General features: G+C 45.8%; 1 long non-coding RNA gene across 4 annotated transcripts in view; it reads right to left on the bottom strand.

Annotated features, from left to right (window-relative positions):
* Window positions 1-25,178, bottom strand: part of LOC119695917 — a 52,411-nt gene that overhangs the window by 23,265 nt on the left and 3,968 nt on the right. For 3 of the 4 annotated variants that reach the window (XR_005255443.1, XR_005255442.1, XR_005255444.1), the window contains exon 2: window positions 7,489-7,666. The exons of the other annotated variant lie outside the window; for it this stretch is intronic. This is a non-coding gene — a long non-coding RNA (uncharacterized LOC119695917). The remainder of the gene's footprint in view (window positions 1-7,488; window positions 7,667-25,178) is intronic. 4 annotated transcript variants of the gene reach the window in all.

The raw sequence follows: 25,178 nt of genomic DNA, 5'->3' as shown, positions 1-25,178 counted from the left end.
TCACCCAGTGGAGAGCGGGGCAAATGGGACCCTGAGCAGACAACCTAAGAGGGGGGCCTTGTGCAGGAAAGTCAGCCTCCAGGGTAACAAAGCTGTTGTCCCTCTGGCAGAAAGGCAGACTGGCAGGAAGCTGCACTGGCCTCTATATCTTGAACTATGCAGCTGTCATGTCAAAATCCAGGCATGGCCTCCAAGAGGAATGTTATATCCTGTAGGGCATCCTGCTGTACTGTAACAGGGCTACAGAAATTCCTTGGTTCCCTGCACTCAAAGGCAGAGCTGGTTGCCAGGGCAGCACACCATGCTTCTACTTAAGGGTGCCACAAGCTCAGGCTCCCCTGCCATCCCTGCCTAGATACGGTGAGTTGATGGGATGGATGCTGCTGCCAGCCTCAGTTTCTACCTGCACCCATGCATTACTGCATCTGGATTGGTTTGCCACTCTTCTTCTGACAAGAAGAGGTGTGGATGTCACTTGGTGTGTGATGCCAGGCTGGTTTTCTGAGTGTCACAGGGTAGATCCTCTGCAGAGATGGCATGAGCTTGGCCAGTTTTCAGACCACAGCCACATGTAATTAATTTCCATAGCAAGACTTGCAGGTATTGATGTCATCTACAAAGATGGGGAAACTAAAGCACAGGCAGCAGATAATCTGCCCAGCCATGCACTGGAGATGGAGAGATACAGTCTGGGCTGGAGCTGGGACTTCCCAGTTCCTCCCTTAGGCTGTACTGTTCCCAGCCCATGTCTCCAAAGCAGAGCTTGTAGTCAGTGGTGGCTGGGGCTCTCAGAGATGTGGTGGGGGTGTCTGAGGATGCAGGAGGAAAAGTGCCACATGTCACCACTGAAAAGGTACCCTCTGCCTCAAAGACAGACAGAGGAGTATTCAAGAAACCTTGGGAGAGCCACATGTCCAATCACATAGTAGATCATCAGGACCATAAAAGCAGCAAATAACTGGAAGCACTGAGAAATAAAAAATATCTGAGTGAGAAAAAAGGTGAGTCTTAGAATGCAATGGGTTTGGGCCTTCAGGCTTACCATTACCTTTTTGCAAGAGTGTGCAGAGCCTTGCCTGCTGTAGCTCTGCAGGGCTCTGGGCTGCTTAGTCCTCACAAAGTTACTCTAGAAAATGGCAGGATTTCAGTTTCCCTCAGGCTCTTGCCACTGCATCAGCAGCACTGCCTACCAGATCAGTTTGCGAGACTGACACAACCAGAATTGAAGAACAGCAAATTCTCTGCTGAAGGTGCCTGTTAGACTAGAAGAACAAAAAAAAGAGAAACTCAAAGAAAGCCAGACATGTTGTTTCACAGCGTTCAGTCATGTCTGGCAAGATTCAGGTCAGACCTGGTGTACTCCTGCTTCTGGGAGGAGGCAGTGGGTAGCAGTCACCATCGCCCCCAACACCCTCGCCCAGGACAGAAACAGTGGAAGGCATGAGAACAGGTTTTTAGCCCTGGTGAATCTTCCCATAGCTACAAAACCCCCAATCTGTCTACCTGGGGTTCCCAGTAGCCTGTATTTTGACTGCAGACACAGCTCTTGATTCAAACCAGCCTGGCAACCCCACAAGAGAGGATCCCCACACTGGGATTTTTGCTGGGGCATTGGATCCTTCATCTGAGCAATGCACAGCTCCAACACCAGTGTAGAAAAGAGTTCTACATTGCACCACAATGAGAAGCTCCTCTACCTTCTCCCTGAAAATTATGCACCCAGGTACCTTAAAATCTTTGCTACCATGGGTAAATCAGTCCTTGAGGGTCCTTTTCTGGAGGAATTTTGCTCTGCTTATGCTGAAAACCAACATTTAGCTGCTGTCTTTGTCCCAAAACAGGCTGTTTTCATTGGTCTTCCTCCAAAGCATCTTTAGGAGGAAGTACTGCCTTTACCATATGAGCAAAGCAAGTACACACTGCTCCAATTTGGCCAAAAAAACAAGAAAAAGGTCAGATGAAGATGACTGTTTCCCTGCCAGCCTTGTGATGTTTCAGCCAGGATTTGATGCAGTCTGATTGATATGTCCAAATAAAATTCTCATATGAGCTGGCCACATTCCTGAACTCTAGCTTAAATCTCACGATAGGATAGTGAACGTCCTGCTAGTCCAAAACAGCTGTCTGTGCCCTGGCACTTTCTGCCCCCACACCTTCCCACATCAGTCTCTCCATGCCTGAGTTGAACCGGCAGCCATAGAGTGATTGCCCAAGACACAGTTTCACTTTCTCTGTGCTCAGTGTAACTGCAGCCGTATTTTTCTTCCATCTCTGTAACAGCTCATACATTTTTTTTGTCCTTTCTCCCCTACCTTTATCCTATTTGTGTTCTTCTTTCCCTTGGAGATGCAGCAACCATGTCTGGCCAGAGCCTTTTGCTTTCATACATGTGATATCAGCAGTTGTGCATCCCCACTAAGTGCTTCAGCAACCTCTGTTCAAGACAGTGATGCAACCCAGCAAGCCAGACCAGGGCTCCTGCCAGCCCTGCTGTGGGCTCATGGTGGGCTCCCAAAAGAGCCACTCATCTCCCATCAGTTGCCTTGCAGACCTTGGACACGAACTGCCTTTGCTGGGCAGGCATGGACAAGCCCACATCCAAATGTGAGTTGCACAGGGACTTGCACTGAGGAAAAAGCCTTTTCCAGCCCCAGGTATAGGCTGAATTCTAATTCACAATCCCAACCTGCAGCTCCATCCCTCCCATCATCACAGTGAGTTGACCGCAATGCTGGTGTGTCTCCACAGCTGCCATGCCCAGAGCCCTCCAGCCCTGGTTTGGACATAGATCCTGTTCTTAAAGGATCTATGTCTATAAACATACTTTTCCACTTTCTACTGCTTTTGTTTTGGGGTTTTTTTTTCTGCAGCAACCAGAGGCTGATACTTAATAGCCTCAAGCCCCTGCAGAGTACAGGAAAGCACTGTACATGGGGGTATCCCTGATCCCATGTTCCCCTCCACTGCATTGGTCTCTGTGGAAAGGAAGATGGCACAAAATCCATGCCTTCCAAAATAATCTGTGTTTGCTGCATCCTTTATCACAGCTGTTCATGGTCCTCCAGGTGTTTTGGTTCCTGTTTGTCCTAATTTTATTTGTACAGAAACAAGGTACAAGGAAGGAGGAGGGAGAGGTAAGGAGACAAGGAGAACAGAATAATCTCTGCTCTTACCCGCCACAGTGCTTGCTTCCAAGTCCAGGCATCTCCAAGGCCATCTCTCCATGGACAGATGGCCTCAGGGCCACTTAGTACCCAAGGACTCAACATCCAAAGCTGTTCTTGTGTTTACCCTTTTCATGGATGAGGACGCCCAACAGGCACCCTCATGTGGCACTCCCTGCCTCAGCCACCTCCCAGATATCTCTGATCAGCATGCATGAGCAGTATGAGATAACATCTTTCATGTCTTGTGCTGATGATGTAGGGGTTTGTATTTCTCCTTTTCTCTTCTGTGTCCAGAAGCAGCTTGCCAGCTATCAGAAGGGGAAGAAGTTTCCCACACAGGGATGCAAACAAGTTGTTTGCACAAACAAGTGTTTGCGCCTGTCCTTTTTCAGAATAATTCTTTTTATTAACCAAACCACTTTTCCAGTTTGCCAAGATCATTATTATTATTCCAGTGCTTCGGGGCAGTGCATCCCAGTTCATCATCATCTGTAGATGTCAGAAGCACATGCCACAGTCCAGCATTCAGGTCAACAATAAAAACACTAATTGGGACCAGACTGAGAAAAAAAAAATCAAAATAAACCAAGAACTTCTGAACTTTGCTTGAAGTATCTCATCAGTGGGGCCAGAAGTCATTGTCACCAGATGCATTTATCCAGCAAAATCTGTACCCACCTTCTAGTAATCCATTTAAACCACGCTCTGGAAAGCCTCACAGGAGAAGGTATAAAAACCCTCAACAGTGCCCAGAGATGTGCCAGGTGTCCTGCTCCTGCATGTCAGCATCACCTCTTATCTCCCTTCAGAGGAAATCAGGTTTTTATAGTACAATCTGCTGTGCAGGTGTCATGATGCACTTTTTGAGTCTTCTGTTACATTTCCTGCCTTCATCAAATTTTCAGTGGTAATTACAAATAGTTCTGGGATTGACTGAGCCAACTCTTGCATTGCTTTAAGATTAATTTTGTCAGGTCATGACAACCTGTCAGTGTCTCTCAGCTGTGGGTTCTTCTTCTCCTCCCCTTGGCTGAAATCTCATTGGTTGCTATTACAGTTTAATGACTAGCACAAAATGCAGCCTGCACCTCAAAATTTATACTGATGTAAATACAGAATTAACCATTTTAGCCCTTCCAGTGCCAAAAGTTGCTGCCTGGTCTTCCACTTCGAGTCTCACAGGCAGCTACCACTATATGTATTTACTGGGACTAGCAGTATATCTGCTTGTGCTGTCTCACTGAAATCTTGCATGGAGTAAAAACTGGGGGGAAAAGGCAAAAAATAAACAGAAAGAGCTTCTACTCTATTCTTAAAAATTCACTGTGTCTACTGAAAATATACTTCTAATGATCAACAACAAACTTTTTTTTTCTTGGCATGCCCATGAACCCCCAAGTAGCACAGAAAGCACAAATTTAAGTCTTGGATCTACCTGAGGCATTTGGATCTACCTGAGGTCCCCAACAGAACAGCCTCAAAGGAGAAGTGCTACCCATCTGAACATCTTCTCTGAACTTGCAAACTCTGCTAGCATGAAGGTGCAGATTGTAAATGCCAGATATGTTTCAGCTGTCACTACCTCCCCATTTCCATTCATCTGGATGGCTCCTGCTTAATTCCAACAGCCCACTGCAAACAAGGTAACTTTGCAGGAAGTTCAGCTCTGTGGCTTTGCTTATGAGAATGAGCGTGTCGGACCTTATGTCTTACACTGGCAATACAGCAAGGACAGGGTGCTGTGAAACACAAATTTTGGTCTTTACCAAAAAGATGTGTTTGGGAAGAAGTGTTAACTAACATTGCTCACTCAATGCATGAATGCCATGGTGGTACATTTTCCTTCAGACAAGCGGCAAGCATGAACTTCATGCATTAGCCTTCCTGCACTGGTGCTCATAAAGCTGGCAACACAATCAGGGCAAGAGCATAACCACCACACTGCTGTACTTCTGGCAGGGAAGACACTGTGTGCAATGTGCATTTAATGGAGCAGGTCATGATGTGAATGCCAGACTCAATGGATAGCTTTGGGATTTGCCAACAGGCAGAAGCGCTTCAACTGCATCATACCACCAAAGCACTCAAGTGGGATGGACACTTTTTTTTGGCGGGTCATCACCACCATCACATTCAGCAGACATCTCCTTAGCCAGTGGACAGAAAAGTTCATATGCCCCTCTCTCTTCTGACCAATTGTATTGAGTTTGCATGGCAAGACTTTGGTAGCAAGGTGTGACTTCTGTGAGCCAGAAGTTTCCCCTTTGTCTGATGGAGCCAATGCCAGCCAGTTCCAAGACAGAGCTGCCACAGGCCAAGCCCAAGTCCATTAGCAAGGTGGTAGTGCCTCTGGGATAACAAATTGTAGAAAGGGGATAAACTGCTGCACAACAGCAGCTGAAGAGAGGAGTGAGAATATATGAGGAGGGTAGTTCTGCAGACACCAAAGTCAGTGTAGAAGAAGAGGAATGAGATGCTCCAGAAACTAGAGATTCCCCCTGCAGCCCATGGTGAAGACTATGGTGAGGCAAGATGCTCCCAGCAGCCCATGGAGGTCCACAGTGGAGCACATACCCACCTGCAGCCTGTGGAGGACTCTATGCCAGAGCAGATTGTTGCCAAAAGGAGGCTGTGACCCTGTGGGAAGCTTTTTTTACTTTCCTAACAAAGAGCAGAACTAGCACGGAAAGGTTGTGGGACCATAAATGCCCATCATGCAAAAGCCCTTCAGAGGATGCTTTTCCCCCAGCCTCCCCACCACCACAGGCAGCAAGGTCCATCCTCAAAGTTCAGTCTGCAGGTGAGGGCTGGGAGTCATCTTGGTGAGCCTGGCACTGCATATTTCAAGGGGCTTTGGTGCACTTTGTCACATTTTTGAAGTTTGTCAGTACTTCTTTGAAAAAGGAGTTATATGTTAAAGCAACAGAAAAGCCTTGGGCTTTAAAATAGCCCCATGTTTTGTAGTTTTTTCAGGAAAAACTCCTCCTGAAGCTGTTAACTGGTCTTCTGGAGCTGCTGTTAGTAACAAAGCAGTGGAGGTGATACATTAAAAAAATTAACTCTGTGTCTCATTTACTAAGTCTTTATCCAATGAAACTGCATTTGTTTGAGCCACTCATCTTTCAAAGGAAGTGGTTTTAAAACACAAGGTAAATTCACATCCTGCACTGTCTGGAGCTCCACTTTAAGCCAGATGTTTGGGCTGATTGTGACCCTTGGGCACTGCTGAAGTCCACCTAAAAACACTCCCTGCATTTGGAGAGATGCTGCACAATCAAGACCATCCACCTGAGAAAGCAGCAGCTTTGCTTCTTTTAAAACATTCAGAGCGTTGTCTCCAGGCTGTCCAGCCACTTGCCTCCTGTTGAAGTAGTGAGTGGCTTCTGGGAAAGCAGGACTCTCTTCCAATGCCCCCTTCAGGGTGCACCCCACATTCTTCTGAGATGCCAGCCAGCAATCCCTACCATCCAGATCAACTACACAGTGTTGTTTAACTCCAGCAACAAGGATTTAACCCAAGGATTTCACCTACACACTGCAGGTGGATGTGGTCTCAGCTCACCATTTTCCTGAAAAGTTCTCCCTAGGACTTAAAATTCTGTAAACAACTCCTCCAGAAAAATGGTTTGCTTAGAAGCATGCACAGCAGAAACACATGTCCAAAACCCTATCAGCTGTAAAATAATACCAATTCCCAGAGATTCTCTTTGTTTTACTTATTCAAGACACTGTTTTGTTACCTCACAACTGTACAAGTAGGATAAGAACGTTTACAAGGAATTTGTCATTGAAGGATAAAGACCTGTTGCTACATTGGGCAGACATATTCAGATAACTACATGAAAACATTGGGATGGTGTAACCATGGGTGATGGCAACCATCTCTTACACCATTAGCATGAAGTGGGGCTTGTAAAAGAGAAGTGGAAGGGATTTGCCTTCCTTAATTTTTTTTTTGGTGACAAAAATAATACAAATAATACAAATACAGGTGAATATGGATCACAGAAGGGAGATGAGAAATGTTCGCACCTTGACTTTAACTTGGGGAGTTCCTACTGAGTAAAAGGGAATGATAATGAAAAGCATCCCAAACAGTGAGTTTCACCTATTCTTTCAGTTGCATGCCTTGTTTACCCAATGTCCAGTTTTGTACACTGCCCAGGTTTTGTGGCTCTATCATGAAAAAGGTTTTTTTGATTGCCAGTTTTCATCACGGATGGCACCCGCACCTCTCCTTCTCATTCAAGAGGGCTAGCCCTGCCCACTTAAACATAAAATGTCACAAAGGATATTTAATTTCTACCAAAAGCAAAGGTACCTCCAGTTGGACTCCACCAACAGGCCCAGCACTACAGGAAACTCCAGCACCACCCCAGTACTCATCCCTGGCGGACCACTGCTCCACTGACACAAGCAGATGGGATCATCTGCAAGGACCAGTCCTGGCATTGTTCTCCTTCCTTGATGCATAAGGCCATTAAGACTCAGCATCTGGCCTGAAAGCAACAAAAAGAATTGTCCTTTATTGGCATCATCTGCCAATTTGGCAGGTGCAAAAATGTTAAGCATAGCTTAAAAAATGAGAAAGAAGTTGACCTCAGGTGTCATCAGCTGCTGAGATGCCACTTCCAAGTGAGGGGGTACTCACCCATCAAAACCTCTTGCACAAAAGCTCCTACAGGAGACAGAACTCCTCTCCACATGGCAGGGCAGCTATTTCTTTCCTAAAAAGAAGCTATGGCCTGAGCTGAACCTTTGGGTTGACTTATTTTGCCCCAACCCAGGCAGTGGCAGAACCAACGGGAGGAGAGTGGTATGCAGCCAACTCCAGCGGCACAAGGATTAAGGCCTTCACTTTTGCAACCAAAGTCAGAGGGGCTCAGCTTCTCCATCAGTCAGACGAATCCCTTCTCTGTTGTTGTTAATTTCTCTTGTTTTCCTGGGGGGTTTTGTTTGTTATGTTTTTTACCTCTCTGCTATAGGGTTTTCAGATCTCCAGAGTGAATTTCAGCTGGGTGGTCAATAGCAGGATTTCCTCCTGCAGACCTAGGCAGACCCACATCTGCTGGATTATGAGGGCTTGGAGTTATAAATTAGCTTTCACTTAAAACCTTTGGTGCTGCAACTGTGTGGTGAGGGGAAAGCTGGACAGTTACATGACTGCTGCAGCAAACTCATCTCATGCTGCACTTGGAGGACTTAACTTAGTCTGATTTTTCATCTGCCTCTGCACCTCAGTGGCAGGGAGAGGTCCCTGGGTGTGATCCACACTGCAGCTGGCTAGGCAGTACCAGGAATCCAGCCTTTTCCTGGGTGATAGCTGAAGCATCAATGGCTAAGCCAGCAAGTAATGAAAAAATCATTTCCACAACTGCCTCTTCATTGCAACAGAGGCCCTAAGGTTCTACAGAAACCCACAGAAATACATGAAATTGCAAAGGTCCACCTGCCCCCTACTCCTGCTTCAGCACAAGCGCAGTCCTTCTCTGACCTGCTGAGGCATCACTGCATGTGCCCTGTCTGCAACCACCCTTGGGCACCACTGGCATCATTAAGACCCTGAGATAGCTGGACCTCTGGTCTGGCTCAGCATGGCCCTTTCTATGTTCCTGTCTCAGATAAAGGATTGCTGCAGACTCCCTTTGCAACCTCCCTGTTTTTCAGAACTCCAGGGTTGAAGAAGCTACACAGTTTTCTAGTAAAAATAATATGCCTGTTCCCTGCTTGCATTCAGTATTCCTATTTAATACTCTTAGTGCATGACAGCATGAAAATACCTGTTTCCTGCTGAAGAACACATCAAAGACCTAAGTAAAACCAAAAATATTAACTGATAACCTCCGTCTTCTGAAGTCAGAGTTGGCAATTTTCTATCCTTGAGCTCTTTTCCACTCACACCATGTGATTCTGCATTTAAGGAGCCTTTCTCATTGTTACATTCTGCTTGCCAGAGATTATGATCACACAATCAAAGAGTAAGCCTGCCTAACTTGAGCTCTACACTGGTTGCTAATGAAACCAGCTTTCCGTTTGACTTGTACTAGGTTCAGTTTGTGAATGCTATTTTCCTTCTGTTTCACAATCAAATTGGATTTCCAGGTGAGAAGCCACCTTGCTCTGATGCAGGGCTAGAGGAGATAAGCCCAATAAGCCCTTTTATGGCCTCTCTCCAGCCAGCACCGTGCTTAGTTTTACATTTCCCCTCATGTAAAGTTGATTACACATATGCACCCACACATACAAATGTATATGCACACACACACTCGCGTAGGCATGATCAGATGAGGAGGTGACAGAGCCTCAGCTGAGGAGCTCCAGTTCTCCTAAGCCTGAAACTTGGCAGGAAGACCTGGAGACATCATAGCCCCATGTCCCAGGCCTGTTGGGGGTTATGCAAAGAACCTGGTAGGGTTTATTTGGAGTACCTCTCACTGTGGTGCAAATGAAAACACATGATCCAGAAAGACTGGTACAAAAACCCCAGAGGCTGTGTGAGGATGTCCTCCTCATGGTTCCATGGACTCTGGAGAAAAATGTCCATCCAAAAGACCCAGAGTTTTTGTCTGCCAACCCCAAACCCCAGCTGCAGCCAGCTCCCAGCAGATGGAGCAGGCTGCCCCCTAGACTGAAACCTGTCCCCAGAATCAGAGTGACTGAAGGATGCCCTGGTGGACATGTGTGTCAGCACTACAAACACTTTACCCTAAAGCCCTCAGAAAAGGGCTTCTTTAATACCTGAGATGACCTCTCAGACTGTCAGTCACAAAAGATTTCAGTGTTGTTAAAGCAACGAAAATGAGACTAAGGGGAAGAAGATCAACCTTACTTCCCTTCAGGTCTGTGCTTTCCTGTGGTTGATGCAGAATTCTTTGGTAACTCATCACATTTTGGTTCATTATGATGACTTCCATGTCAGGTGGAGCACAATGTAAAAAGCATCTGAATAATTTATTATTGACCTAACAAGGGAAGAAGCAAATAATGAACAAAGTATTATCAAGGAGTTTTTAAAGTAAAGGAAAAATAAATGTTTCACTGCAGATTAGAAATTCTTTCAGCTGATAAATGAAAGCCAGCTGTGATCACTGACAAAAACCTTGTTCTGTCCAATGTCCTGACTCTGGGGTTTCACTACAGTGCTGGTACAGTGGTATTTGTGGCACACACCACCACGCACTGGAAAACCCATGTGTGCAGACAGACACGTGTGGAGGTACACCTATGCACAGGGAATGTGCTGCTGAGCCAACGAGGCTCCATGCTCCACAAAAACTCTGTGCCAGGTCTTGTTGTCAAACTGGGACTCTTTTTTATATCAACACCCAGACAAAGTGCCTTGCCTGCAGCAGGAGCTTTCCTGAGCATGACCATCAGGATGTGCAGAATGCAGTCCACATTAAAGAAAACATCCCTAGGAAGTTCATTAAATAAGAAAAAAAATGTTGAACTGGACCTGTTTTGCTGAGTCAGGATGATGTAAATGTGCTTGAGAGGAATAAACGCTCCCACTTCTGAGTCATCTGATAAAATCACATCCTTTGACTATCTCTTAGCTCTGCTGATATGAATGACTTACATGGAAAATACTCAGTAGTTTGCAGATTGCCAGATTCAAGAAAGCTCTCAGGAATACACAGACTGCCTAGTGGATGGGTGTGTCCTGCGCTCTATTTCTGTGGATTTACACAAGCTCTCCTTCTGATTTCACTCGTTGACAAAGGAGGAGTGCCACAGCACTGAGAATAAAGCTGAGCTAGTATAAAAATGGTGTATGAACAAAGCCAGATGCCTCAGATTTCGCAAAGTCCAGATAGCAGAAAAGATTTTCTACCAGGGCACCTTTTTCAGATCTGAGGCATTGCCCTAGGAATCTGCTACTTCTTGGATGAGCAAACTCAGCCTATAAATACAACAAGTTCCTTAAGAGCCAAGGTATAGGCTAGCAAAGCTCTTGGGTAAGTGGAGTGGAGAGCATGTAGGGGCTGGGGAGCCATCCTGCATGCCCTCAGCCAGTGCCCAAGAGGCTCCTTTGCCCCTCAAAGGTTCATGGGTGATACTGTCACCTCAACAGCAGTCATTAGCAAAGCATTGCCTGTGGCAACTGCATCTGCACTGGCAGGGTTTGTGGATTTGTGTATTCGAGTATAGAAAGGGAGAGGGATGAGGGAGGATGTCTGTGTCGCTAACTATGTTCTATTCACTTTGTCCCAGACTACTCTTTTGTTCATCTAGTGTGAATTTGACAGCCATTTTTAGCTGAAAAGCTACACTGGCTTTTAGCATCCTTTTTTGTTCCACAGGGAGTGCTCATTACCCAGTGAACAAGAAGGTTTCTGGGTCAGAATGACGTGCTGGCTTGTGCCTTAGGATCAGGCATCTAAACTGGAGTGGGGAGGCACCCAGCAGAGCACCTCCTTGGGCTCTGAGAGAGCAGAGACCCTTGACCCCTCATTCTCAGGGCATTAGCCAGACACTGCTCTTGCTGTTTACAATGAAAGTGAAGCAGAATCCCAGCTCTTGGGACTTAATAACCACCTATAATAAAGACAACTAATGCTACAAAATAGTAAAACAACCATCAGTTAGACGAGAATGTCACTAATGGATATTTTTCCTGCCCTGCTTCAAAGCACAATGATGGGCTTTCAGCAGTGACTAGAACAATGCCTAGAGTAGAAATATCTCATATGAACCAAGTCCTTCTGGGTGCTTTGGCTGCAAATTTTCCTCATGCCAAAGGTTCAAAGGATGTGAATAGGGTTCAAAAATTTGGGGAAGAGGAATGATGCACATTTTCAAAAAATAACCTCTGGCTCTTTTTAGGAGAGACAACTCAGGAAATACAGTGCTATGGCATGCCAGAGAGGTGACCTTACCTAAAACTGGCTGTACAGAGGAAACAGACAAAACTGCTTCATCCTTGTCTCTCTGTCCCTGAATATTGCTGTGTTGTGCTACATCCCCATGAAGAAGAAGGCTGCCCTTCAAGCATCTCCATATCTAAGGGAGGTTTGGGGCCTGCTCACCTTGCAGGAAGTAGAGGGCACTGATGGGACAACCCATACCCCTGGGAGCACCTTGTGATGCTAGGGTGCTGTGCTGCACCGTGTCCTGGTGCTGCCTCAGAATCAGGCAGAGGCCTGCTAATGCACAGTAAACAACTCACAAAAGTTTAGATCAGGTGGAGGGAGCAACACTGTGCTGCAATGCTAATCCCAGCAGCAGGGGGACCCTGCTGAAGTAGTGTGCTTGATTCTGGCAGAGGCGACCAGGGTTATTGCTCATGGTGACAGCTGAGCAAGCCTTCCCAGTGCAAGTCAGCCCTCAGCACCCTGTAGGTCCCACTCACAAGCAGCTACTCTGATCCTGAAACAAACCCCAAACCCTGAGCACTCAGCTCAAGCCATGCCATCTCTGGAACTACAAGATCAGATAAACAGAATTGCAGGGTGAAAAGCAGCATCTGGATTTAGGAGCAAATTCTAAAGTTCCCCAAAGCTTGGGAAGATTTGGTACAAGATACTTTCCCAGGCTTTCTTCTCTTCTTCACCAGTAATCCCTCCCCCACACAAAAGCAGGCCAAGCATTTGTATGGATTCAGGTGTGATGTTCACAAATAAAACCCTTACTGGCAGTGCCATAGACCTGCAAGGATCCTGTCTTTAGCAATCACAGTGGAAATCTAAAGAAGCTTCCTGATTCTGCCTCAGTAGCTTGCTTTAGCAATAAACTGCTGCAATCATATCTCTTCTGGGGATGAAATAAGGTTCATCTCTCAGCTTCAAAGGGATCAAGAAAATGCACTTCAAAGGAGTGACTGTTGGTAAGTTTGTAAGTGCTGTGGTTTGTAAATGCTGTCATTTAATTGAGAAGAGCAGCCTGTCCAAATGTATCCACATTCAAGGACATTCTGAAGCTCTTCTCTGCCCATGAGTCTATGTACTGAACACAGCGTACTCAGGTAAAACAGCACAGCTTCTGTGCCGCAGAGTGCTGAAAAGTGTTGGGCTTATTACTTGTCATGGTGGCAAGTTCATTTATTCTACCTACTCCAAAAGGAATGAGCAACATAATGTTTTCTAATTTGGAAGTCAGTCTGATATTGATTAAGGGCTGTAAAACAAAGACTGAGTCACCTCTACTTATAAAGACCTGTTGTCAACATTACATCTTGAGCACCAAGACACAAAAATCCAGACTACTAAGACCCCCACCCTAGACTGCAGGAATTTAAAACACCACCAAAGCATACAAGTAAAGCAGTCCCATTGACTGCAAGAGGCTGTCTTTTCAAGGGTCAGACCAGTAAGTAAACTAATATTTGCATGTAATATTTGGCAGCTTGGGTACAAAGGAGACGTAAGGCATGGAAGAGATAGGCACTTCCTAAAGTCTGTTGTGTGTACTTCAGCAACTAAGTTTTGCTATAAAATGAGAAATTAATCAAACTGCTCCTGGATTTGATTCTTGCACAACCAAAGCTTCAGGTACATTGGAATATTAGTCCAGCACTAAACACCCCAAAATATCCTCTTATTCAGGATTCCTGGAAATATATACCAGGCATCAAATGCAGTTTCCCATGATGGAAGTAATATCAGGTTAGGTCTTACTAAGTAGAGATCTTCCCCAGTAGAGATATGCATAAGAAAGGGAGTTCCAATGTATATTTCTAGTATTTTTGCCAATCTTTGCCCATTTGGTTTACTGCTAACAGAGTATACAGCAACTAAACAGGTGATATTAACATACCAAATATACACCTTTTCCTTTGGTTACATACCAACACACCTTTTCCTTTGGTTTTCTGGTAAGGATTCTCAGTTTCTGGAAATAATCCTGTTCTACTCAAGCTACCAGATCCATGCCAGCTTATAAAGAGGGATGAGCCAATCCAAATCAAATATAGAGAAACAAAACATCATGTTTTACTGCTGAAAATAGGAGAGGGTTTCTGGCCATCTGCCAGGAAGATAAAGAAGGATTAGATTTCTTATTTCAAAACCCTGACCTCTTATCATTGTTCAAATTTCCATCTTGGTATACAATTTGGAGAGGTGGCTGTTTCTCATCATGAGCAAATCTATTAATTGTGACAAATGCTTAAGAAAAAAAATGAGGAAGAAGAAATCAGGAAAAAGAAAATCTGCTCCTGAGAGGGGAGAAGCAGACTCTGTAGGACAAAATGCAAACGCATCTTGAACTACAGGAAGGTAATGTGTTTTCTCAAAAATATGCTTCAGAGCAACCTTTCAGGGCCTCTGTATTTAGTGGCCACTTATCTGTGTCAATAAATAACTGGAGCCTCAACTTCTCCAGACCTGGACCTGGTTCTCTTGGGAGAAAACTGCATGCAACTCAAACATTGCTCTTTTGCTTCTATTTCAGTACTGAGGGGCCAGCACAGACAGGCCATAGTGACAAAGGGCAGGGGCATTTTGAGTAAAATGGGAACTAGAAACTCAAAGTTTATACTGTCATGAGTGAATGGTTTAGGTCATTTAACAAATCACCATCAGCAAAAGCAGGTTTAATATAAGTTTGTAAAACACAACAGAGTTCAATGGCAGGGTCCACTCTAGCACTTACTACCTAGATGAAGCACAAAGGAAAATTGTGTCAGAATCGCTTCAGAATTAATTATACAGAGACTGGGAACACAAAAGAGTAAGAGGGAGACCCTCCCATGGAGTTACAAGGTTCAGTGAAGACTCCTTTTCTTTTTAAACTCTTGATGAAGCCTAATATGGCTGTACCCAAACTTAGTCTCAGAACAGTCTACAGCTAAAGGATTTAATATCCCTTAGTCATTGACTCATTTAATACTTACAAAATTATTCAACAGGATGTACTGCAACCATAGCAGTAAAACTGAGATGGCAATATTCAATCTACACCTGCTATAGTCTGTATTCACATCTGCACACACACAGACACACAGCTGTACAGTTATATGTGCCTGTTCAAAAAAACCCCTCAAGTTCAGTGAAATATGTCAAATGCCTTTGCATTTCTCAATGGGCAAAGAACTGACCCTCGAGGAGGATGGAGTATCAGCCCAGTCTCATGGGAACTTTCGGCAGCAGCTCCCAGAGTCCCACATGTGAGAGCTGGTAAGCACCAAGAGGCATACCACTCAGAGAGTGTGGTAGGTTGACCCTGGCTGGACACCAGGTGCCCACCAAAGCCACTCCATTACTCCCCATCTCAAATGAACAGGGGAGAAAGCTTCATCAGCCTAGAAAAAGACAGGAAGAGATTACTCATCAGTTGGGCATAACTACCATAACTGCCCATAACTACCATGGACAAAACAAATTTGACTTAGGGAAATTAGTTGAATATACTACTAACAAAAATCAAAGAGAACCAAAAGTTAAAAAAATCTTCAAAACAGCTTGCCCACACCCTTCCCTCCTTCCCAGACTTAACTTCATTCCTGAATCTCTACCTCCTACCCCACATTGGTGCAGGGAGACTGGGAATGGTCAGTTCATCACATATTGTTTCTGCCACTGCTTCCTCCTCAGGGAGAGGAGCCCTTCCTCTGCTGCACAGTGGCACCCCTCACATGGGAGACAGTCCTCCATCAGCTCCTCCAGTGTGAGACCTTCCCATGGGCTGCAGTTCCTCATGAACTGTTCCATCAGTGGCTCCCTCACTGTCACACAGTGGCCACATGAGTGGCCTCCCTCAGGAGTCACAAGTCCTGCCAGCAAACCTGCTCCAGCATTGACTCCTCCCTTCACAGGTCTGCAGGTTCCTGACGGGAACTTTCTTCAGAGTAGGTTTCCCACCACGGGCCTGTGGATGTTGTATTTTCAGCATCCACCTTTTTCCAGCATGGGGTCCTCCATGGGCTGCCAAGTGGGTTGCTGCTCCACAGCAGTCCTCCATGGTCTGCAGGAGAACATCTTGCCTCACCATGGTCTGCACCACAGGCTGCAGGGGAACCTCAGCTCTGGTGCCTGGAGCACCTCCTACCCCTCCTTCTCCAATCACCTTGGTTGTTCCTCCTACATATTCTCACTCTACTCTTCTTTGGCTGCAATTATTCCTGTGCAATAACTTTTTTTTTCCTTCTTAAATATGCTATCATAGAGGTGTTGCCATGTCACTGAAGGGCTTGGCCTTGACAGGTCCATCTTGGAGCCAGTTGACATCGGCTGCACAGCCTGGTTTTTGGTAGTGGATGGTGCCACAGAGGTGGCTTCTGTGAGAAGCTGCTAGAAACTTCCACCATGTCGGACAGAGCCAATCTCTGATGACTCTGAAGATGGCCATGCTGCTAGTCCAATTAGAGAGGCTAGTAACACTTCTCTGATAACATATTTAAGAAGAAAATCAAAACAGGGCACACACTGTTTCTTTCCAGAGGTAGCAAAGCGCCACCCCCAGGGGCTGTCCCCAGCATGGTGCGTGGCAATGTGCTGCCACAGCCGCCACCATCTCAGCATGGCCCACAGCAGGCCTTGCCTGCCTGGCCACCCCAACCAACCATGCTGTGGGTGAACAGGGCAGGGGCAGCGGCTCCCCGTTCCCAGCACCCAGCAAGAAGAGAGGTGTTAAATAGTGGCAGCGCCATGGCAGCCACCACTGCCCACGTGATGGCAGTGGGGCTGCCTGGCCAGCAGTGCAAACATGGTGAGCAACTCCCCGACGTGGAACCTAGATGAGATCAAATTCTCAGCACTGTGGGATCCTGCAAGAATCTTTGAATTAGTGCAACTGGTTGGCAATGGTACCTACAAACAGCAGTTTTTCTTCTAGTCAGAAAAGAGGAGGAAGCGAGGACATGTGAAGGACAACAACATGGTGACACCAAGGTCAGTGGGAAAGGAAGAAGAGGAGGAGCTGCTTCAAGCGTTGGAGCCGAGATTCCTCTGCAGGACTTGGTGAGGGCTATGATAAAACAGTCACCCTGTAATGCATGAAGTCCACTGGGCTGCAGAGATCCACTCACAGCCTGTGGGGAAGGTGCTCACGCTGGAGCAGGTGGATGCCACAGAAAGCTGTGGTCTAGTGGGAGACCTGCATAGAGAGAGAGAGCCCTTGCTTCCAGAGACAGAGAGAGTCTTGCTTCCAAACTAGAGCCGCCTATCCTTAAAAGACTGCACCCAGTGGATGAGTGACCCATGTCACAACAATTTTGGGAAGATTGTTTGCCTGTGGGAGGGACCCCATGGCATAGCAGAAAAGACTCCCCTCCCTGAGCAAACAGAAGATCTTGAGTAATGAACTGACCAAACCCCCATGCCCTGTCTTCTTGCACTGTCAGTGGGAAGGAAGGAGGGGCTGGGGGTACAAAAGGTGTTTTAAAGGCTTATTTTCACTTCTTGTTATCCTCCTCTGACTCTGCTAATAATAAATTTTATACCTTTAAATTTGAACCTGTTTTGCCCTTAGAGTGTTTTTTTCTCCCAGTCCTTATCTCAATTCATGAGCCCCTTGTTAATCTTTTTCCCTCCCCTTTGCCCAACTCTAGCAAGAGAGGGTGAATTAATGACTCTTTTGGGTGTCTGGCATTTAGCCAGTGTCAAACCATGACAATGGGAAACAAAAGCAACGTGAGCCATAAAAGAGCTACAAACACACAAAAAAGGCAAGGCACATGCAGTTTAGAAACCTTTCCTTCTGCTCTGAGCAAAAACACCCAAAAGGCCAGCGACCAGCCAATGTAAATTAAGACAGAGGTCCTCTTGGAAAGACCATCTAAGTTTGGAGTCAAGAAACAATAGGTGATTGGTTTCAACTGCCATTTAGTGGGTGGATGTGGTCCAAAGACAAAGTCTGGAAATAACTCCCAGGTAAAACAGCTGTCAGTAACAGCCCAGCCCAGAGTGCCCTCACAGTCTTGTCCTCTCCATTTCACCTGCCTTAACAAACCTCCTTTGACTTCCTTCAGCCAGCCAACCATGGGCATGGCTCTTAAGAGAAGGAAGCCTAGGCTGGGCCCAATAGCCAAAGCCAATAGCCAAAGCCAAAACCCAATAGCCAAAGCCTGATTTTCTGTTCTCTCCCCCTCCTGGCTACCAGCTGCCAAATGAAGTGTTAGGAGTGACTTACCAGTTTCAGCGCTTTGCTGAATTGCAGCCTAAAAACAGTGTCCCAAACCTCTTGGTGCAAACTGGCTCCCAGAGAGGCACAAGGCTATAGAAACCTGGTTTCCGAATACCTATGACTTTATCGTCAGCAGATCAGGAGCAAAGCTTTCAAGTAATAGCACTTGGGAATGTGTCCGTGCCTCTCACTGGATCATTTTCTTTTTGTTTACAACCCTCCCCCAAAAATAAACCAGTTTGTTGAACCGGCAGCATGCTTTCTGTAAGAGTCTGTTGACAAAATCTGGACCTTTATTCCAATACTGAAAGGAGAAATGAGCCAAGCGAGCCCTTAATCTTGTTAAGAGCTCAGAGGACTCTGAAACATTAATTGGCCTGTCTGGACGAGCTCTATGTCTGGACACTGTTATTGTAGCCTCAATCACAACTATTGAAATCTGAACTTGGGACCACACACACACATACACCCAAAATTTAATTTCTTGTCTTTACATTGTACACCCTATTTCCCGCTTGCAGACTCTTCTTTTAGTTCTTAACAAAAAACAACATACTTCTCCATTTTAATTGGTTTTTGTGTTGCTACATTTCTGTGCTTTGTAGCTGCTGGGAAGAAAAGCTAGGGCTGTAATTGCTTTAGAAGGAATATACATGAATATGATGCTAAAGAGTAAACATAGGACTGAAAGTGCTTGTCTGGCACAGACATCATTGTGCAACACAACTTCAACAGGTCCTGCTGAGCAACACATCAAGGTTCAAGTTTGCACCTCAAATTTGGGTAAAATCTGAAGAAAATCTCCAAATTTTAAAAAACTTCTGATTGAAACAAGAATTACCCCCAGACCATAGTCAAGGGGGACTCTGTCTGGAGGAGAGGATGCCTCATCTATCTCATACACTGTTGCTTGCCTGGTGCAGTGCTGCAACACTGGTGGGAAAAGCCACCAGTGGTTTATCAGAAAGCTGATGACCAAGAAGAAGCCCTCCAGCCCATACAGACTGTCCAGGAATCCCCCTGTACACGGGGTAGTCAGGGAAGAAACTGATGTCTGTCATTGCAGCAGAGCACCTGCACCCAGGTACAGGTGTCCAGTCCATTTGTCTCCGGTGGCAGGCAGCAGTAGTGCACTCATGCAGAAGCAACTCTCATGAGGCCAGGGGTGCTCCAAGGCTGTTAATGAGTATCATGCTTCTCAGAAATGTCTCATAAGTCATTCTGAAGTTGCCACGAGAGGAAATTGCATGGCAATAAAGCAGAATTATTTAGTTCCTGTTAATTAACCAGAAAGGTGGTAAACATTAACTACCTTTGAGAATCATGTGATGCATAGAGATATGCAGATTCCACTCTCAGCTCAACACTGTTTTGGTTTTTTTCATTGGAGGTTTCTAGAGGTGGGCTGTCTCCAGGATCTTGTAGGATATGACAGCACACTGTGGGGAAGTTAAATGTCCGGCACAGGAAGGAAAAGCAGCAACTATGTCTCCCTGCACCATTAATCACTGTAATATCCTTTGCCCTGCAGCAGTTCAGGGACTTGGTATGACAGCAGTGGCTGCAGCAGCATTCACCTTTCCAGCAGAGCATGAAAATGAAAGGAAGATCCACACACTCCCCTGCATCTTCACCAGGCATATGACCACAGCTTCACTGGGAGGGCCATGGTCCATGTGTGGCATGTCCAAGTTACTTGAGCACCTCTTCTGGTTGGAGGCTGAGGTTCAGCCTGGCTGTAGAGAGGGTGGAAAGGGACTCATTGCTCCTCTGTAGCACCCAGAAAAAACAAGGCCAGGTCTTCTCTTCATGTCCTGTTGGTGACTAGGAAAAGGTTCCCTTGTAGTCCTCTGCTCCAATGGACAAAACTGGTGCTGACAGAGGCCTGAAATGCATCACTAGCACTCATGTGACTTGTAGCCAGTCACATGAGGTACACACTTGGGTACCATCTGCCAGTGGTCACCCTGGTCATATGGAGAGACACACAAACCACACATACATGTTGGCGAAACAGCTGTGAAATCCTTATGAAATGATGACACCTGCCACCAGCATGGATGTGACAAGCATTGCTTCTGCCTGGATGTAGCAGTGCCTTGAGATATCTGATGGATAAGTCTAAGACTAGAAGGCTCCTCTGTCCTGGGGCTCTGGCTATGTGGTTCCTCAAGTCTTGCTGCCATTGCATGAATCACAGCCACCTCCAAGCTTGAGGATGGGGCAAGAGCACACGTCTCATGAGATAGCCAGCTAGTTTTGTTTCTTCCTGTCTGCTCAAGGGCATCTCACCCCTGTTTTTCAAATGCTTTATTACGGATGTCTTCAAGGATCCTAAATTTTTTCTGGGATGTGGTGACCATCTTCCTACTCATCCTTGCATATTTGCACATCCAAAAATATAATTGCTTTGAAAAATGTCAGCAGGCCAACTTCTGCAGTGTAAATATGGGTTCCTCAGCACTATTTGTTTGGGCACTGAAATGCAATTGTATATGCACTTTTGGAAACTGAAGCTTGGGCACATCTCTCTCCAGTGAACATCATGGTTCTGTTAAACAAGCATCTAGGAAATCACAGCTTACATGTTTTTTAAACTTGACTCTATACCCACACACAACCATCCCCTGACCTGAGCCAGCTACAGCAGATGAAGCACTGCTGGTTTTGGGCAAGCAAATGAAATAGTGATGGTTTATGGGTGCACTGCATTTGCAAGGCAAGCTTTTCCTGGGGGTGAGGGGGGGCGCAGTCTACAAGGGTGGCTTCTATGACAAGCTTCTAGAAGCTTCCCCCATGTCTATTGGAGCCATTGATGGTCAAGGCCAAGCCCATGAGAAGTGGAGGAAGCTCCTCTGGAGTAATAGAAGGGGAAGAAGTTACCGTGTAGGAAAGGAGAGCCAGAGAGAGGAGTGAGAATATGTGAGAGAAGCAACTTTGCAAATACTAAGGTCAGTGAAGAAGGATAAGGAAGAGACGTTCCAGGGACCTGGGGTAAAGACCACGGTTCTCCTGTAGCCCACAAAAGTCCACAGCAAAGCAGAGATGCACCTGCAGTCGCTGAAGAAATCCAGGCCAGAGAAGGGGAAGAGTCTGAGGAGCCCTCCCACTGCAGAGAAAGGAGCAGCAGAGACAATGTGTGATAAACTGACTGCACTCTTCTCCAACTCCCTGCATTCTGGGGGATGAGGTAGAGAAATTGGCCAGGAAAAAGGAAGACATCGGGTGGAAGGTGATTCTTTAGCATTTAGTTTTACTTTTTATTACCCTACTCTGATTTGATTGGTAATAAATCCAATTGATTTCTCCTCTAAGTCAAGTCTGTTTTGCCTGTGATGGTAATCAGTGAGTGACCTCTTCCCGTACTTATCTCAACCCCCAAGAATTCTCTCCTCTGTTTAGCTGAAAAGCAGAATGACAGAGCAGCTTTGAGGAACACATGGTGTCCAGCCAGGGCTGACCCACCACAAGAGGCAACCACACAGCTGCATTTTAAGAGACCAGTCAACCCCCCAACCTAGGGACAGCCATGGCTGCAAGGACAGAAAACAAGGCTGAGGCAGTGCTCTAGTGTTCTGAGGTACACCTTGTGGGAGGGATGTGATGCTGTCCCACAGCTAAGATGACATTAAGGCCTTGAGACACCTTAGGATGCAGGTCCAAAGCTAGTTTGCCTTTCTCTTTCCATCATTTTTCCTTCACGCTGCTGACAGCTTCTTTACTGCACTGCTACATCTCCAGATATCAGATCACCCATTTCAGGGTTGCAAGTGGAGCATGAAAGTAAGAGCTGCAGGGAGTCCTGAGAGAGGTAATACACTTGCTCTCCTGAAGCCAGTGAAGATGACCCAACATCCCAAATGCATTTTAGTTTTTGGAGAAGAGAGGACAATAGAGGCACTAAGTGTAGGGACCCTGGTGCCAAATTTGTCTCTGCAGTGGTCCAGGGAGTGAGTAAAACAGGAAAGAGGGGGTATGTGAGCACCACACCTTCCCAACAGGGCCATGAACAACTCTCAGTGTACAAACCACACCATGTGTTTTTAAATCAGACCTGACAAATTCATCACTGCTGAAGGTCAAAGTCTGTGTGGCTTATGCATCTGGGTCCCTCAGCCTGCAGGTAGTGCAGGAATGCGGAGGCTTGTAAGACAGATTCAGAACTATATAGAAATGTAGTATTTTACTTCCAGAAGAAAAGATGCTGAGCATGGTGGGAAATAAAAAAAAACTAGGAGAGGTCAGAAATTAAGAAAAAACCAAGACACTGAAAGAGTAAGAGAAATAAAGCAGAACAGCTTCGGGAAGCAGTCAAAAACAATGTCATTGGCACTGGTTTGTAATTTGAATGTGATGCAAAGAAAAATTAAGAACTGAACCTTATTCCCACACTCCTCACACATTACTTCTTGTGGACAGTACAGCGTGGTCTGCTATAGCCAGCTGCCAAAAGGCACTGGACTCTTACACATTCGACTGGGAGATCAGAGCCAGACTTGATGCAAGTTCACGTGAATGGGGGCAGTCAGAACAAACACTTCAGGACCACAGGAGCCTACCTCAGGTGCATAAGTACTTTTTTTGGTCTGTGAACAAGATTTGAGAAGGTAGCCAAAGATAATTACAGCTTGCAACTTCTCTGTATTACATAAGCACCTGTGTGTGATGTCAATACGTCTAACACAAATGTGAGTGTTAGTTCACTAGTAACACACCAACTCAGTGTATTTCATTCACAAACTTGCATTTAAGATGAAGAAAACCAAGAGCACCTAGCAAATCGTGCTAGTGGAAACTGGCTGAGCCCTTCTATTTCCTGGAAACTCTCTGATGAAAAGGGTCCTGCCCACACAAAAATGAACAGACTCATCTCTGGTGAAATACATACATTAGTCATTTCCAAGAACTAATTGTATTTCAGATAAATTCTAAATGAAAAGCACTGAACCAAATCCCTGGTGAATGGGAATTATGTGTGAAAGTTTTCATAACAGGGGACCTGCAGGGGTAGCTTCTGTGAGAAGCTGCTAGAAGCTGCCCCCATGTCCAGTGAAGCCAACGCCAGCTGGCTCCAAGATGGACCTACCACTGGCCAGATGTGAGCCTGCTAGCACGTCTCGGGTAAGAGATCTAAGAAAACACCAAGGTCAGTGAAGGAGAAGGGGGAGGAGGTGCTCCAGGAACCAGTGCAGAGATTCCTCTGAAATCTTTGGTGAAGACCACAATGAGGCAGTCTCTGCCACTGCACCCCACGGGAGTTCATGGTAGAGCAGAACCTACAGGACTGGCAGTCTGTGGAGGACTTCATGCTTAGAGCAATGGGAGGCTGAGACCCCATGGGAAGCTCATTCTGGAACAGGCTTCTGGCAGAACCTGTGGAGCCATGGAGAGAGGAGCCTGCACTGGCACAGGTTTGTTGGCAGGACTTCTGACCACCCCAAGGAACCCCAGCTGGAGCAGTCCGTGCTGGATGAATGGCACCCCAAAAAAGAGACCAACACTGAAGCAGTTCAGGAAGAATCCATACTGAAGAAACTCATGGAGGACAGTCTCTCATGGGAAAGAAGGGAGGGGTGGGGAAACATGTTTTAAGGTTTGTTCCTATTTCTCATTATCCTCTTTGTGATTTTAACTAGCAATACATTAACTTCCCAAAGCTGAGGCTATTTTGCCTATGACACTAACAGCAGTCTGTCCTCAACTCAACCCACAAGACTCTTGTTATAATTTCTCTCCCCTCTGCAGTTCAGAAGGGGGAGTGATAGAGTGGCTTTGGCAGCCAGCCAAGGTCAACCTGCCACACCGGAAGCAAAACACACACCAACCACTTTGTCCTCTATGCAGACACCACAGACACATTTATTCTGCATGGCCTGCTTCCTCAAAGACATCTTCACATGTATATCTACACATGTCCTGAAACACCAGTGTTTGCCTATTATCAGGCCAAGTCAGCAGATACTGTCCCCCAGACAAAATGTTATGAAAATGCACATGTCCCAAAAAAGCAAAAATATCTCATCTCCTCTCCAGGAGTTTCCTGGTCTCCCACTCTGCAGATACCCAGCACAAGCACAGCAACCACAAAGTGCTAAATTTCAGCTTCATGCTTTTGCACAGCCTTGAAATTCTCTTTTCCTCTTTGTCCACTGCTGTCCTCAAGGTCAAGAGCCGTGTAATACCCCCCTCTTGTAATACCCCAAAGAGTCTTGCTCCTGAGTAGCAGCAGGGGACATTTGGCAGAGACAGATTCAGCATCATTCCCTAGGAAAATGAAGGTGCTAAAAGGCCCTAAAAAAAAGATGCAGTTCTCTAGGAAAAAAAAAAAAAAAAAAAAAAAGACATAACATGTCCTGTAGAAAAAATTGCAGGTCTGCTTGCTCTAGCCTGCTCTGCTACCCAAGGAAGAACAGAGGCTGGGAGCATGGAGGAGATGACTGAGTTTGAGACACTTAAGGCAAATACACAACATGTGTTCTCTCGACATGAGACCTGAATTGCCTTGATACCAGAGAGTGCAGATGAGCATTCCCATGTTTGCAGACCTCCTGTTAGGGTACCTTCCTTTGTGGAGACCTGGAACATGTCATAAACCCAGGTGAGCTCACAAAAGCTTTCTTTAAAAAAGAAAAAGCTTTCTTTTAAAAAATAAAAGTATTTTCCTTCTAATACAAGCCCCAAAAGCAGCAGCTTCATCAACTCTGGAATGTTCTGAAATTCTTTTCTTCAAAGAACTAACCAAAAAGGAAGCAAAAATGAGTGTGAGGGAAGTAACATGGATATTTTCTTGATTCCCAGAAATGCTTTGTTAACCAACATCCCCCCACGGTAATGGGAGATGAACTGTGGTCAAGATCTTAATTTCCCCTTCTTTTTTCATATTTTACTCAACTTCTCATTTTTAATCAGACATGCTACACCAAGCATTCAAAAGACTCTGAGCAGTTA

This window comes from Motacilla alba, chromosome Z (genome assembly GCF_015832195.1).
Source record: "Motacilla alba alba isolate MOTALB_02 chromosome Z, Motacilla_alba_V1.0_pri, whole genome shotgun sequence".
NCBI lineage: Eukaryota > Metazoa > Chordata > Aves > Passeriformes > Motacillidae > Motacilla > Motacilla alba.
Note: the sequence above shows the minus strand (reverse complement) of the source record. Positions and strands in the feature narration are given on the sequence as shown.